At 38.3% G+C, this 11,435-nt stretch overlaps 1 protein-coding gene across 1 annotated transcript in view; it reads left to right on the top strand.

The window, feature by feature from the left end:
• Positions 1-3,483: 3,483 nt before the first annotated feature.
• Positions 3,484-11,435, top strand: part of LOC137234275 (plexin-B-like) — an 890,794-nt gene continuing 882,842 nt past the window's right edge. Inside the window, exon 1 of the mRNA XM_067757887.1 lies at positions 3,484-3,700. The gene's annotated coding sequence lies outside the window, so the exon portion shown is untranslated. The remainder of the gene's footprint in view (positions 3,701-11,435) is intronic.

Genomic DNA, 11,435 nt, shown 5'->3' with positions numbered 1-11,435 from the left:
TGTGCTGCGCGGTCCGTCATCGTACAAAATAAGTACATAATGTGTAGTTAGAGTGTATTTCCCTGTGCGCGTAAAAGTAAAGCGAATTATAAGAGTTTGAGATTGTGTTTAAAAAGGAAAAAAGATCCGGTTTAAAGAAAAAAAGAAAAAAAAAAAGGCTTTTGGCCTTATAAAACCTATCGGGTCCGTCGGTAAAATAATTCAACCAACGGCATAATGGATGTGGAATAAATTTTATGAGGGTAAGTGCCAGATTTTAAATTTTTTTTTTGAGATTTTTTTTGTTAATTCCCTTTTGTTTTGCGCCATTTTGGGGTTCACGCAACCCCATTGTCGACTTCGGTCACGAAATTTTCCGGGTTTTAATCGCCCCCCATTTTAATTTTCTTCTTTTTTGAAATAATCATCCCTTTTTTGTTGTAAAATTTTCTGGATACATTTTAATTGTGTCGGAAAAATCTAACCGCTTTTTTTTCTTGTCTTTCTTGTTTCATATCCCTACTTAAAAACTAAAGTTTTCTTCGGTAAAAGTAATCCTCATAATGTTGAGCACGTATTTTTTTTGGAAGATTTTTGTTTTGGTGCTATCAATTTTGCTATTTTGTTGGTGTCATAAACACCCTAATAAAAATGCGTGAACGCCAAAATTGGCGTGAAATACCTCCATTAGCCCATTTAAGTCGAGCTGATTGGTATTTTTCTATTCCTCTAGTGGGAATGCCATCTGGTCACCGCGGATGACGAAAGCTCCAACAGCGCCAGGGAAAATTATTTATTACATTTTACCGGACATTTATGCGTTTCATGTATGCAGTTATACTGGTCCCTATACCAATCACCTATATTTGAAAACAACTATCCCCATATGTTATCTGGTTCCGGCAGTCGAGACTGCAAGCAATATATATATACCCTTAACAACATTAACAACTCGAGATCGATGAGAAGCGGCAGTAATAAGAGGAAGGCGTTTGCAGGGATAATTGTAGTCTAGGTTAGGTGTTTTTATATATATAGTTTGTTCCTGTATGTAGTAAATCTCGTATAAATTTGAACCTTGCCAAATGTAAATGCACCTATAAGGCACTACAAAGGCACTCCAAACGGAGAAATTTAAGGAAATACGTTTTTTTTTTGTATCGTGCAGTGGCCAATAAACCCTGCAACAAACCCCTGAACTCCCTTGAGAGCGCTCTTGTAGGTAGGCATTAGGGTGGTTTCTCGGATAATTTTCTGAAGTGGCTCCGATTGAGCCCAAAAGCGTTTGGATGAACTTTGGTGACCAAGTAGGCCTTGAACAAATTGCCAATCTCTGATTGGAAAACACTTGTAGGGTATATCCCATGATGGAAATGGGTGTAACATATATAAAACTATTCTTGTTTGAGTTATATACATGCTAATGGATAATATTTTTTTCCTTTGCCAAAATTAGAATAATCGAAAGACTGATTTTTTTTGTAACATTGTATTTTTTTAATGATTCCGTTACATGTACATATGTCTTATTTTTTTGGTACAGTATCGTAAATCGAACATTTTTCAAAATATATACATACATACCGTTTTGAGTTTTGAAAGTACGTATATGAATCTATATATATGTATATATATATGTAGGCATACACCGTTCGGCAATCTATTTTTTTTGAAAACGGTTTGAATTTTTATTCCGTGTCCTTTTTTTTTGTGGTTTGTGTTAAGCCTGTGTATAATTATACATTTTTCTTGTGGTACCTGTGGATATTCACATATATATACATATATCGATTCGAGTGTGATATAAGTTTTTTGTTTGTCCTGGTCTAAATCTTTATTTTTCATGAGCATTGATATTTGGCTCGATAGCCATAAAGTACGTTTTCTTTTAATTTCTTTGTATAGAATTAAGGTATTTCAAATAAATAATATGGTAGATTGAAATTGGAAAAGAAATTGAAATGGTTTGCTAAAATTTAATCGGTTGGGGGAGGGTGAAGATGACATTAGGGTGAGTATGTAGGGTCATTTGGAGCAGAGGAAAAGGGGACTCGCTGCCAGGCAGAAACTCGAGCGGTCCAAGGTAGGGTGGGCTTTCTGCAAGGGGAATGCACGGAAGTCAGATGATGATGATTGTGACATCCGCCCCGCATCAAGGTGGACAAGGGTTAAGGGCCCCGACCTCTCGCCCTGAGCTAGCTGGGGGACATTCCACCTTGATTGCGCAAAGGGGCGGATTCACCTTCTAACAGGTGTACGTGACAACGAATCATGCATCCTTTTCAAAAAAATCCACACAAAATTAAAAAACCGGGTATGTATTTTATAAGTCCGAAAATAAAAGTTAAATCCAGACTTATATTTTTTATTAACAGAATAAAAGTACGACCTTATAACTAAGATACGAATCATCCAAACGAAACGAATTTTTTACCAATCCATTCTCGTAAATATCTGGATTTGAAACCTTTAGGGACACTTTAAAATGTTTGCTTCTATCACTAGAAACTTGTTATCGAAAAACCATAACCAACTGTTGTTGTTGCTGTAGCGATAAAGAAACTCCCGAAGGTTTCAGGGAGTGTTATCGATGTTGATGGTCCTTTGCAGGATAAATATCCGGTATGTTCGGGTAACAAGCACCATTAAAGTACAGCTCGACCATGTCGGGAACGATTTAATTTGACCACATTGAATCTTCTAGGCCATACCAACAATTTTTCTGAAGGACTTTAATTACAAAAGGAATAACTGTTCTGGTCCCTGGCTATAATTTGTATAGGTTTCGCTTATGTTTTATTTGTTCCTGTAAAATTTTTTGACGAAATATATGTATATTGGACGAAGCTCTAAATATAACCTTTATGTCTATGGAAATTTTCAATCTTTTTTCCCGAAATGCTAAGACTTTTACTCAAAAATTATAAAAAAACGACAATGAAAAAACGAAGTGAATGAAGCAAACGCGACCCAGAAGCAAGTGAATATTTTGACAGCAAAAATGAGTGTTCGTGACACTTTGCGTCGCTATATAATACGAAAAAACTTAAAGCTGCAGACATTGGTGCTTTATCGGTAACCGTATCGGTAACCTTATAACAGTTGATTCGACCAACCTTATGGAAATCAATGCAAACGATTATTGGTGCCGCTAAGGTCGTAACCTTATCATAGCCAACCAATTGGTTTTTGGTTTATCGTCGTAACGATAAACAACTGATTACGTTAGGGATACGACTACAGCGATACGACATACGGCACCAATGACTCCCGCTTAAGACAATCACCTTCAAACACCGATAGTCACTGAGAGTCACCGAAGTGAATGAATGCTCTTATATGATATGAATTTGGTTTCACTTGGGTGAAAGCAACTCCTCGCTTCGCTTAGCGTTATACATAATAACGCCGTTAATGTGAATGTCAGTGAATGCGACGCAAACATTCACTGTGACATACATAATACGGGCCTAAATGTTTTTGCAACGATCTTTTAGTCGCTGTCATGAAATCACTTGTTCCCAATCATTTGCCTCCTCTAGGCATAATTTATGGTGAATGTTTTAGTACCCGGGTAAATTGTTTAATTACAAATCAATTATCCAAACTGCTGATTTAAAGAGATGAACCGAGTTATTTCCATGATCAGACTATTCTTTAACATGCCGATACTCTCATACGTGGAAGTACTCTAGGACTGACTATGTTTTCGCAATTAAAGGTAAAATAAAATTGAAAATATTTTCAGTATTGTGTAGAGGAATGCTGCTATAATGCATAATGCAACAAATGTAGATCACCATTTCTTGAAAATGTCGGGATAATAGTCTAGTTGAGGGGTCGACTGCTAATACGCTACCAAAAATATCGAGAGAGGTGTCAAACGACGCGTCTTGACATCAGTATTAATAATCCGAAGGCGGAAAATAAAAATATGGTAATAGTCTAGTTGAGGGGTCGACTGCTAATACGCTACCAAAAATATCGAGTGTGGTGTCAAAAGACGCGTATTAATCTCGAGAACAATAATCCGAAGGCGGAAAAGAAAAATTGTATCCCTGTCCGGTGATATTTGCAGTTGAAGTTGGCGATTTCCATGTGGTTGTTGTGTTCATACCCACAAAAAATTGTGCATCACCGTGGCGGTAGCCACGGTTATACCACACACCCGAACTTGGCATGGCGTAGCCCAGGGTTATTTTTTATAAGCGCGGCCGAAGGCCATCCGCCATCGGATTATTAATACTGATGTCAAGACGCGTCGTTTGACACCTCTCTCAATATTTTTGGTAGCGTATTAGCAGTCGACCCCTCAACTAGACTATTACCAATGTCGCAGACGTCTGCTATTATAACCCAGCGGGTCAGGGGGTTAGAATATACCCGCGGTAGGTATGCCTGTCGTAAGAGGCGACTAAAATACCGGATTGGCCTGAAGGTTTAATGTGGCCATATAAATCGTTCCCGAGATGGTCGGGCCAGCACCTTAATGATGCTGTGTTACCGGAGCGGACCGGATCTGTAAACGGCAAAGGATCATCACATCGATCACTCCCTAAACCTTCGGGGAGCAACCGTATCGCTACAACAACAACAACAACAACAACGTCTGCTATTAAACGTTTTGGAGTTGCTTGGAAAAGTCTTAGAACAGCGATAGCGGCAAATGCTAGTTAGGTAAAGTGCACTAAATTTGGTAACGTTTTACAAGACGGTGCACCACCTAATTTTTATCGAAAATTATCGGTAATTCTATACGACAGCATGACACTGCTAATACGCGTCCAAAAATAACAAAAGAGGTGTCAAAAGACGTGTATTAATCTCGACAACAATAATCCGAAACCGGAAAATAAAAATTTGGGGTAATAGTGCAGTTTACGGTACCCATCGAAATTTGGGCCAAAATTTTCGAGTGAGGTATCAAAAGACGCGTATTCACTTCTAGATCAAGAATCCGAAAGCGGAAGTTAACTTTTTTTACCCGTTCAAAAGATATTTACGAAAAACCGACCCGCGGGTCCCTCCGAAACCGAAGTGGGATCCATAGTATTTTTGCGCAGAACACCTTTCTGCGTTGGCGGCCTTCGGCCGCGCTTATAAAAAATAACCCTGGGTTACGCCATGCCAAGTCCGGGTGTGTGGTATAACCGTGGCTACCGCCACGGTGATGCACAAATTTTTTTTGTGGGTACAAACACAACAACAACCACATTAAAATCGCCAACTTCAACTGCAAATATCTCTGGACAGAGATACAATTTTTCTTTTCCACCTTCTGATTATTGTTCTCAAGATTAATACGCGTCTTGATACCTCACTCGAAAATCTTGGCCCAACTTTAGGGTGGGTACCGTAAACTGCACTACTACCGAAATTCCTTGTGAGTTTTTTCACTTCTCCCTTTCCTCCTATTCTGAACAATGTTCGAAAAAGAGGAAACCGGTTATGGGAGAAAAGTAGGTATTATGAATGTGAGGGACAGGGAGATTTCTTTGCCATTTCATAGGAGTTTTTTCACTAGTTAAATCAAAGGGAATGCATCAAAATAGTTAAAGGAAATTCGTTCTTTTAAGAAAGAACACTTATTTGTACAAATTTGTGTTAAAATATGTATTTACATTCTACCACAATATTCTCACTGTTAATATAACATCAACAACAACCACAATATTCTTTATTTTAAGTCGAAAAGTATATCATAAGCAACGGAAGAGCTCTTTGTATATTTGATGCAGCCATCCACAAATTGCGGAAGGATTTTTTAAGAAGGCTTAATTTGATTTTGGCATATGGCGAAAGGCGAACTCAATTCGACGCGGCCGCCAGAAAACTGCTTTGCAGAATGAAAGCAAGTAACTCCGGCGGATTTGTGTTATTCCGCCGTCTTCTTCTTATGCCCCTCTGTTGATGTTGCTGTGGCACCAATTCATTACTCATTTCAGTGAATACCACATGAAATGCAATAATGTGCATTGTTTATACCTTATTTCTTAATTTCAAACGATTTCGCAACAATAATTAAACTTTAAACAAAATAAATGCGCAACGAAATTTCAATTGACAAAACAGCTGACTTCGAAAATTCGAAATTCCTATTCCCCAATTTTTCTTCTCCCTAGGAGAAAAGAATTGGAGGAATTTTTCCGCGGGAATAAAAAAATCCGCGAGAATATTTAGAATTGGTCTGGATGTCAAAAGACGCGTATTAATCTCGAGAACAATAATCGAAAGGCGAAAAAGAAAAATGTTATCTCTGTCCGGAGATATTTGAAGCTGAATTTGACGATATTCATGTGGTTGTTGTTGTGTTAATACCCACAAAAAATATCGGGGTTGGATTTTATATAAGGTGCCACGATTTTCAAACTTTTGTTGATTTGTAGGGATAGAGGGGGTCCTAAAAATCACAAAATTATCATCCGCAACTCTAGGAAACTCTTAGTTTATGAAATTTAAGCTTTTTAACTACCAAATTTACTAAAATTTCAACTTAAGTTCTGCACTTAAAATTCGGGTCGCACATGTCGAAAGCGATATCAAAAGGCGCGTATTTGGGTCAAGATTCAGAATCCGAAAGCAGACACTACATTTTTTATCTCGTTTAAAAGTTATTCGCGGAAAACCCATCGGTACTATTGGCGCTTTTTTCGTGTTGCAATCATTGTTGCCAGGTTAGCCTTTTCGAGGCTAGATTTAGCCTTTTTTTTTTGCCTTTTGCCTCGAAATTTTGGGTTTAGCTTCGTGACTTTTTCTAGCCTTTTTTACTCCGAATGTATGTTTAATAATTTCTAAAATAAAATAATTTCAATAGTTCCTGTGAACACCTAATACCTAATAATATGAGTTCTCTACAAAAGATTAATTCTTTTTCTGCTGAAAATTCGTTGAAAGTTTCAAAGCCAGATGTATTTTCTTACTTTGAAAAAGAGAAGTGTAGTTATTCTTCAAGTCAAATAGCATTAATAGAGCTGCAGTGGCGAAAACTTATAACAATACAATGGAAAAATGTACACTCCACCATGGAATTTTGGTCGGAAGTCCGAGAACATAAAAATGCATTAAAAGATCCTCCTTTTTAGAACTTGTCGAAATCATATTTAGTTTTTTAGTATTACCGCTGAGTAACGCGGAGGTTGAAAGAATTTTTAGTGGCATGAAAATTCTGAAAACTAAATTAAGGAACAAACTAAAAATTAAAATGCTTAATACGCTGGTTAATATTAGATGCTCGTTAAAACGCTTATCTAAATGTTGTAAGGATTTTGAAATTACCGATGATCTCATATTTATGGTAAATAGCCAAACTTTATACGCAGACTTAAGCTCTTCTGATTCTTCAGACGGGGAATATTTTATATAAATAGTTTGTAATATTTTTTTTATGTATATACACATATGCAATCATTTAAAGTAATTCCATGTGCTAGTCAAGGAAAATGTGCCTGATATGTTTTGAAACAAGTTATGTTTAAGTTATGTTTATAAGTTTTTATTTACAAATGTGTAAACTAAAATATAAAAAAAAAAATTAATGAATTAACCAAAAAAATCTCTGGCCGTTTTTTAGCTTCTTTTTTTTCTAAATTGTTACGGTCTGCTGCTACAGTCTACGGCTACGATCCACTTGGGAGCGTGTTCACGCGAACACACCTAGCGATGTGGCGAAAGTGGCGATAAAAAAATATCGAAGACAAGGAAAAAGACAGACCGGCCATCACTACGAAAAAAATCTTCCCTTTTTAGATTGAGTTTCCGGCCGATAGACACCAGCACAAAAAAGAAAAAAGGATTCTGGTCTTTTTTAGCACGAGTTTCCGGCCGAGAAGGGGTAGAAAAAAGAAAAATTTAGTTGGCTAATATGCCGAAATAACGTATTTCCCGAATATGAATATATAATAAATGATTTGGATGTATCTACACCAAGCTAGCCATGCTCAATCGGACATCACGAATTCACGAGGAATTGTGGCATTGGAAATTGTAAATGGCGTGGCAAACGTCGATAATAGAAATAAAGTTTTAGAATCCTTTCTTTGTGAAACTGCGTGCTACCAGAGGAAATGAAATTGTTTCGTACTTATAAATCGTTTGGAGCTTGGCTTTTTATAGACCGCTTCATTGCTTGCTTATTGCTAGGTTTGGCATGCCACTGAGCTTGGCGTGGAATTATATATACACAGGAAGCCTTAGAACACAAACTACTTAAATCACGTCCGAATACCTGAAGAAAAATACAGAAGGAAATAGTGCGGCAGCGAAAAGACAGATTTACCACGGGTTCCGGAAAAGAAACAATTCCATTAGATACAACAAACCGCAGCAGCACAAGGTTACGCAAATCTAGCTGCAAATAAACGTAAAAAGAAATTGGAATAGAGTACGTCGAATGATGTGCGGCATCACCAGAGCAATGGATGCAACCACCTTGGTGGCAGCAGCAATAGAATTACTCGCAGCCAAACTCAGTTGCCACTAATGCGTCGTGCACAGCAGCGTAATAGCAACCACCGTTATTTTAGCAGTAACAAGGGTAACTACAATACACCAACAATAGGAGCAAGTGGCGTAGGAGCAACAAATACGGGAACTCATCAAATAAATGTTAACCAACCGCGACAACTTAACCAGCAACAACACCGTCACCTGTAACCACGTCGGCAGAGGCCCATGGTACGTACTCTGGCGGCCAAGTAAATACCAGTCTACTGGGTGAGTCGTACTAAAGTAGTTAGTTGCTTAACCAATTCAATTTGACATAACTACATGTACTTCTTTTAAACTAAAATAACCCGAAATGAGAAGTTAGGATTAGACAACCAAAAATTGTATGAATTATACCTAAACTTTAAGGAAGAATTTTGTAATTAAATAGTTGGTTTTCTTTGGTAGGAATATGTTTACCTGTATATAAAATTGGTAATTACATGCAAAGTTTGCGCACAGAGGCGCGCGTTGATTCATTTAGGGCACTACAGTCTAGCTCTACTGGAGCTCAGCTCCAGTTGATTCAATTATTTAGATGCATTTCTTTTGCGTTTTCCTACCTAGTAGTGATAGATAAAATTACTTTTTTTTGTAATCAAATGGGATATGTCTAACTGAGAACAGAAAATAGAAAAACGAGCTTTAGGGTCCTAAGTGAAACGACGTACGTATATTTGAATAGTATGTTGCAATACGTAGCACTTTAATACAAATCCGCAATGTTAACTCAATTTGAATGTATAACAATTAAACAATAAGAGAACCAACCCAACCCCCAGTTGAACTATATGGAGAAACAACCATAATTAGGATATAGTAACATAGAATTAATGAGGCGATAAATATGTGCCCGTATATATGACACGCGTATTAAGGTATCAGCGCTCTTTATTACAGAACATTAATGTTTAATCAATTAATGACAATTTAATCAGATCTAGATTTGATTCCTAATTTTCATATGACGTAACGATCCAATGAATTCAACTCCGTTCCGTCACTAAATGTACTAAATATAACATTTCTTTTTTTTGATTTCGTAAAATTTCGAAATAAATGAACGTGCTCACGATGCGAGTCGGCAGTACTTAATATTCATGTCAATTTATTTACTAATAACTTTTGTCTCAGAAGTTGTGACAAAAAAAAAGTGGGAAAAGAAAATGTATGCTAACCACCTTATTAATATAAAAAAAAACATTAAAACAGGTTTATAAGGCCCTGCCAATTGGAAGTTTATTAGGAAATTTCGTTCTAAAATGTTTTATAAATCTTGTATTTGGTTTTGATAAATAAGTGAGTTAATATATACGTATTCGTATGAAATATTGTATGTCCAAATATATCCGCATATACGCTTATTTAAAGAAAACGTAAGCACACTCACAAAGCGAATGAAAGCTCGCTCGATTTAATTGACAAAAGATAAGTAAGACCTATTTTACTGCTGTTGAAATAAAATTCCTTTTAACTATTTAGAAGACAAAAAGAAAAGAAAATAAAAAAATAATTTTTTGTTCAAAGTTAGTTAGACTTAGTATATATGTATATTGCCTAAGTCTTCATAGCAATGAATTATAAATAAATTGTAATATAAATGGGAATGCTGGCGTTCCGTTTTATTTAGAAGGCACTAGGTAGGCATACAGGTAAGGGGCCACCGAAAATTAGGTGCGTCGGTGGCCATGGTTATTTGAGGGTGGGACCAAGCACCGGGCGTCGCAACAGCACCCGCGGCGCCCCTCTATATATTCGGCCCTTTTCTTTTTGTATTTTAATTTTTCAGCTTTTTTGTTATTATTTGATTTCAGAGTTAGTAGCCGGCCATGTCCGGTTCGGTAATTTTTTTTTTGCGTTTAGTTTTTTTTGAATTTGAATTTAAATTTTCAAAGGTTAACGGTCTGTCCGTCACATCCGGTTCGGCCGGATGTTGTTTTAGTTTGAATTTATAAGCGTTTTGAGTCGGTCTCTGCGCTTCTGTCGGTTTTTTTTGAATTTGGCAGATCTTGGTTTTGATAGGCATGATATGACATTTTTTCTGTTTATGGCGCAGGAACAGTAAGGTTGGCAAGGACCCGCCCCAGCCGACAATGACTAGCCACTGTACACCACTACATCATGCCGACCGCCTTCCTTACTGCTTCCCTTGAAAATGCGTATCCACAATAGATGGCGCCCAACGCTCTGGCGTCCGAGGCACTGTCGCGATGACAGTTGCTGAGGGCGCCATAACAGATGGCGCCCAACGCGGCGCCTGAGGCGCTGGCCGCGAGGGTCAGTCGGGTCAACCTGTGAAGTTGACCATCCCACCAGTCCGAGTGAGCAGCCACAGAAGCTGCCACCTACGTTGCGGTGGGATGGTTAGACGGATCAGGTTGTCCGGGCTGGTCATCGGGGGCAGTGGCCAAAGGGGTCACGGGACTTCACGTCAGTCTCCGGGATTTTTTTTTATTTTCACCCGATGAGGCAGTGCTGCACGCACTTTATTTTTTTTGTAAGTGTGGTTTTTATTTTCCCGGAATGTTGTCCGTTAGTCGGCTTTGGAATAATTTTGTCCGCTAATTGGGTTTTTTTTTGTAATGTTAAATTTTTTTCTTCTTTCTTTTACCTGCCGAATTTGTGATGTCAGAGTGAGTGGGTGTGTATGTGATGAAAGAACCCCAGCTCATCCCACGTCTCAGGTGGCAACCCATAGTGCCACCTGGATTGTGACGGGTTGAGCTGGGATTCAAAGTGGCACCTCTTCCTGTCCCACCAGTCTGGGGAGCGGGCATTGAAGCCGCTCCACCCATTGCGGCGGAGGCAGAAGGGGTGTCCCGGGTGAATGAACGGGAGGCCTCAGCACCCCCAGCCAGTCCCACTAGCGCGTCCTCAGAGACCGCCTCTGCGTTGCGGCTGGGTGTGTTGGGACCAACCTGGGTGTGTAGGACATTGACCTTAGTGGCCCCAACCAGTCCCAGAGGCAGGTC

The sequence above is a fragment of the Eurosta solidaginis genome, chromosome X (assembly GCF_040869045.1).
Source record: "Eurosta solidaginis isolate ZX-2024a chromosome X, ASM4086904v1, whole genome shotgun sequence".
Classification (NCBI taxonomy): Eukaryota; Metazoa; Arthropoda; class Insecta; order Diptera; family Tephritidae; genus Eurosta; species Eurosta solidaginis.
This window is presented reverse-complemented; position numbering and strand designations above follow the sequence as displayed.